Raw genomic sequence first — 6,000 nt, forward strand, 5'->3', positions numbered from 1 at the left:
AGGAAAGACTTATTCTACCAAGCTAACCAACAATGTCAGAGTTAGAGTTTTCCTCAGAGAGTGATGGAGATGGTGATGACAAGCAACAACACAGCACAGATGAGCAACCACAAGCTACTGAAGGCACAGGAGCTGATAAAACCCCGACCTCACAAGAGCCACAAAGGGGCCAAAGAGTCTGTCAGCTGACGGAAAAGGGCCAAGAACTGCACGATGTGCGAGTAAGAAACTGTACAGCCCCCTGAGGCAAACCATGTTTTTGTGATAATGGGCTCTATAAATAAAATTGACTTGACTTGACTTGACTAAGAAGATTCGCTTCAGTGTGTGCTACGAGAAGTGGAAGGCTATCACGAAGGATCCCAAACAAGCAATAATTAGACAATGCTCAAATGACCTGCTACATGACCATGTCACCAAGGTAACCAATGCCTCAAAGAATCTGAGCATTGCTTATGAAGATGTGAGATACATTGACATTCCCGACCATGACACACATGCAGAGTCAACACCTGTGAAGCAGTAACAAACATGATCATTGAGATGGCGAAGAAGTGTCTAAACAAAGGAAAGACTGAAAGTCAAGGGGACGAAGAACGATGTGGAAATTAGTCAGAGGCTGTATTTAAGTCTGCAGCCTCAGACAAGATAATCATAAGGTCTCACCACACCAAGTCCTCTTCTCATTCTGGAAATAACTCGAGACGCACATCCAAATGTTCAAGCCAGTCCTCTGCCAGAAGACAAGTCTCAGCTGCTGAAGTTGCTGCAAATGAGGCCACTTTAGAAGTGCTGCTAGAACAAGAAAGTCGTACTGAAGAAATTCAAAAACTTGAAGCTGAAGCTGCCCATTTACGAGCTAAACAGGAGGCTGAAAATGCAGAGAGACAAAGGGTGCTAGATGCCAAGCGTAGACAACTAGAGCGACTGGAGACAATTAAGAAGTTAAAAGCTGCTAAAGCACGACAGCAAGTATATGAGCAAAGTAGATGTTCAGATGAAGAAATAGATGAAATGCTCTATCAGCATGTTTCTGTCAGAAAGAAAAGCATGAAAGTAGCCCATTTCAACAGCCCTCCCCACACCAAGTTTTGACACATCCAAGACAAGAAGACAACACAGCAGCTCTTGTTTAGCAGAGTCCATCAGTGCGAGCCGTCTTCCAATACCTAAACCAACAACGTTCAACGGCGACTCACTGAAATTCAAGGACTGGAAGGTTTCCTTTCAGACTCTCATTGACAGGAAAAACATACCGGCTGAAGAAAAGATATATTATTTACTTAAGTATGTGGGTGGACCTGCCAAGAAGGCTATAGAGAGCTACTTCCCTGCTAGGTACAGAGTCAGCCTACAATGCAGCATGGACTATTCTAGAAGAGAGATATGGCAATCCATTCCTCATTGCCAAAGCTTTCAGGGACAAGCTTGATGCGTGGCCCAAGATAAGTTCTAAAGGCAGTGTGGAAATTCAAGAACTCGCTGACTTCCTTTGCAGCTGCGAGGCTGCCATGTCACAGATTAAGGGTCTTTAAGCACTCAACGACTGCAATGAAAATCAGAAAATACTTGTTAAAATTCCAGACTGGCTGACCTCAAGATGGAATAGAAGGGTCATAGAAGTGGAAGAGCAAAGTCACACATTTCCAAGTTTCAGTCAGTTCGTGGAGTTTCTAACACATGAAGCCAAAATCGCTTGCAATCCAATGACATCTCTCCATGCTCTAAAACCAAGTGAAAGCGAGAAGACAAAGGTTTCAAAGAACAGAAGTCCTGGAGCAAAGGTGCTGGCAACCAACTCAGATGAAAGGGCTGCCACTAAAAATTGTGTATACTGCAATAAGGCAGGTCACAGTCTACAGAAGTGTTGTAAATTTATGGATGACAATCACTGAGCCGGGCGGCACGGTGGCTTTGTGGTTAGCACTGTTGCCTCACAGCAAGAGGGTCCCTGGTTCGAATCCCAGTTGGAACGGGGTTTGGTCCGGGCGGGGGCCCTTCTGTGTGGAGTTTGCATGTTCTCCCCGTGTCCGCGTGGGTTCTCTCCGGGGTCTCCGGCTTCCTCCCACGGTCCAAAGACATGCAGCTCAGGTTAATTGATGACTCTAAATTGCCCTTAGGTGTGGTTGTGAGTGTGTATGGTTGTTCGTCTATATGTGTCGGCCCTGCGATAGTCTGGCGAACTGTCCAGGGTGTACCCCGCCTTCCGCCCGATGACAGCTGGGATTGGCTCCAGCCCCCCCGCGACCCTTACGAGGACGAACAGAAAATGACTGACTGACTGACTGACTGACAATCACTGAGCAAGTAAAGTTTGTTCAAGAGAAAAGGCTGTGCTTTGGCTGTCTGAAGTCTGGCCATTGCTCAAGGGATTGTGAAAACAGAAAAACTTGTAAAACGTGAGAAAAAACATCCAACTTGCCTCCACGACAGTCGCACCAAAGAAGAAAGGACATTAGCGAAGGCTGACAGAGCAAGAGACAGTGTTAAGTCAATGGGAGGAAAGAGGGATCGCCAACAAGACAAAGCAGATAGAACATCATGTGAAGCAACATCCAATAGAGTGGTCCAGAATTTTAAGGATACTCACACGCCCTCCATCATTCCAGTTTGGGTGTCAGCTACAGGTGAGCCAGATCGTGAAGTCCTTGTGTATGCACTCCTTGATACACAGAGCGACACAACTTTCATCCTGGAAGAAGCAGCAAAAGCTCTGCACACAAAGAACGAACTAGCCCATCTAAAGCTCCCCACAATGTCTTCAAGAAATGCAGTCATGTCCTGCAGGAAACTGACTGGTTTACAAATAAGAGGATTCTACTCAGACAGGATAGTTTCATAGCCAGTGAGCTACTCAAGAGAATTCATTCCTGCAAACAGAGACCACATCCCCACACCAGAGACCACTAAGGCATGGCCGCATCTTGAACACATTGCAAATGAGATAGCTCCTCAACTAAGTTGTGATGTCGGCCTGCTAATTGGCTACAACTGTCCTCAAGCTCTTGTCCCACGACAGGTGGTGCCTGGTGAAGAAAATCAGCCATTTGCACTGAGAACAGACTTGGGATGGAGTGTAGTCGGCTATGGCAACCCATGTCTCGACTATGGAGACACAATAGGAGTTAGTCATCAGGTCATTGTGAAACAAGTGGTGCCAGGTCTTCAGTCCTCTAGAACCCTCACAAGCAAAGTACACTATGTCTGTAGAACACAAATCAAGGAGGTTGTCTCACCTACAGACATCATCAAGGTGCTAGTGGGTCTCAGATTCCTGTCTAAGATGAAAGGATGACCCGGCTAAAGGATGACAGCCATTACGAGATGCCACTACCATTCAAGAACGAAAGACCCAACTTACCAGATAACAAGGTATGTGCCATCCACCATCTCAGAAAGCTCAAATCTCTTTTGAGCTTTCGCTCTAGGCAGACCATAAGCCATGGAGATGCAGAAAGAGTCACGGAGGAAGACATCAACAATGCTCCAGTATGGTACATCCCACACCACAGGGTGTATCATCCCCAAAAGCCAGGGAAGATACGCATTGTGTTTGACTGCTCTGCGAAGTTTCAAGGGATGTCCTTGAATGACCATCTCCTGACTGGTCCAGAGTTAACAAACACCTTGGTGGGAGTTTTGTGTCGTTTCCGCAGAGGTCCTGTGGCGATCATGTGTGATATAGAGTGCATGTTCCACCAGTTTCATGTCAATGTAAAGGACCAAGACTACCTACGATTCCTATGATGGGAGAATAGATATCTTGAAGCCCATCCCTCCATCTTCCGGGTGAAGGTCCACTTGTTCGGTGCGGCATCCTCACCTGGTTGTGCCAACTACGGGCTCAAGCATCCAGCTGCTGAAGGACAAGGACGCTTCAGCTTAGACACCATCAAATTCATTCAGACCAACTTTTACGTTGATGATGGCTTGACAAGTGTAGCAACCGAGAGTCAAGCAATACAGCTAGTGAAGGAGGCAAGAGAGCTCTGCAGTATGGGCAAACTAAGGCTGCACAAGTTCATCTCCAACAGCAAGGAAGTTCTTGCCTCTATTCCCCAAGAAGAATGTGCTGTAGCTGCTCAAGACCTGGATATGGCGCTAGGTGAACTACACATACAGTGGTGCGTAGATTCAGATGAGTTCCAGTTCAGGGTGGTTGTCAAGGAAAATCCATTTACCCGAAAGGGAGTCTTGTCCACAGTTGCCTCGGTGTTCGATCCACTTGGATTTGTGGCACCCTTCGTTCTGGTGGGAAAGCAGATCCTGCAGCAGATGTGTTGGGAAAAGCTCAGTTGAGATGCTATATACCATCAAGCTTCAAGGTCCAAACCTAGGAGCTCCATTACTTTTCTGATGCCAGTGTGTCCGGCTATGGAGAGTGCTCGTACCTCAGAGCAGTCATCACATCAGGTGAAGTCCACTGTTCCTTAGTCATGGGAAGATCAAGAGTGGCCCCCACTAAGATTACAACCATACCACGACTTAAGCTGTCAGCAGCAGTGGTAGCTGTCTGCACCAGTGACATGCTAACAAAGGAACTTGAAGTCCAAAGCTCGCAAGAAATCTTTTGGACTGATTCCAAGGTTGTACTTGGATACTGTCATGGTTCCTGCATTCTCCTCCTCCCCCTCTCTGCCAGTAACTTTCCACTCACCTTCCTCTGACCTGCTCTACCTTCAAGCCACGCCCACTGCTGCAGCCTGCTCTCCCCACAGCTGCAGCTCATCACCAATCAACCCGGTATTTAAGACACTCCTGTTCACACACTCATTGCCAGATTGTCCTCTGCAGTATGCATGTCTTTCCACCGCTTTCCTACCAGATCCTCCGTTGCCGACTCTGCCTGTTCCCGACCTGCTCTCCTCGCCTGACTCCCCGTGGACCTACCTGCCTTCTGTCCTCGACCACGTGCTCTGATTCGGCATTCCGGAAACCTGACGGATTCACTGGTAAAGACCTTTCTGCTCGGCTTCGACTATTCTCCTGCCTGTTCCCTGTTGGTGCTGTTGTTCCCGTGGACGGACTTCCCGGTAACTGAACCCCTGCCTGTCCTCGACCACTCTTCCACTCGACCCCCGACAACGCTCACACACGTGTGACTCCCAGAGACATTGCTTGGGCTCACAGCCCGAAGAACGAACTCTCAGTTTGTAACCTGAACATTATTTGTGTTGGTTTTAATAAAAGTTATTACCAACTGCCAGAGCGTTGTACTGTACTGCATCTGGGTCCTCAACAAACCCGTTACAGTACGATCTGTCCAGAAATGGACCCAGCAGACTCCGGCGCTCTTCAGTCTCGCCTAGCCCAGGTTGAGGGGATGCTTCAACAGCACGAAGCTCAACTCACCTCGAACGCGGCGGAGGCTCGCAGTCTGCTTCGGTGTTGGAACGGGCGCTAACACAGTTAGCCACACAAGTGCAACAGATGGCGACCACGCTGACTCAACACGCCGCTCCAGCTCCAGGTCCTGCCCAGCCCGCTCACGCTCCTACGTCATCATCCGTCGCCGCTCCCGAACCCCGGGTAGGGGCTCCTGAACGTTATGCTGGAGATCCTGAGGGTTGCAATCCGTTCCTGACAAACTGTTCAATTCTGTTTGCATTGCAACCACACACCTTCGCCTCAGAAGCAGCCAGAGTTGCCTTCGCCATAAATCACGTCACGGGTCGAGCTCGCCTATGGGGAACGGCAGAATGGGAGAGGGGCACGCCGGCTTGCTTGTCGTTTCATGCCTTCGCTGAGGAGCTCTGCAAGGTGTTTGGGCCGGTTCCTGTGGGTCCCGACGCCACCGGGGGGCTCCTGAATCAACGTCAGGGCAATCGATCCATCGCTGACTTCGCCATCGAGTTCAGAACGACAGCTCGACAAAGTGACTGGAACCTGGCTGCCCAGTGTGACGCTTTTCTGAATGGCCTCGCCCCGTATATAAAAGATGAACTGGTTTCGTTTGATCTCCCTCATTCTTTGGATGGTTTGATCGAACTCACTACTCGA

The sequence above is a fragment of the Plectropomus leopardus genome, chromosome 22 (assembly GCF_026936395.1).
Source record: "Plectropomus leopardus strain MGB_pleo_1.0 chromosome 22, ASM2693639v1, whole genome shotgun sequence".
NCBI lineage: Eukaryota > Metazoa > Chordata > Actinopteri > Perciformes > Serranidae > Plectropomus > Plectropomus leopardus.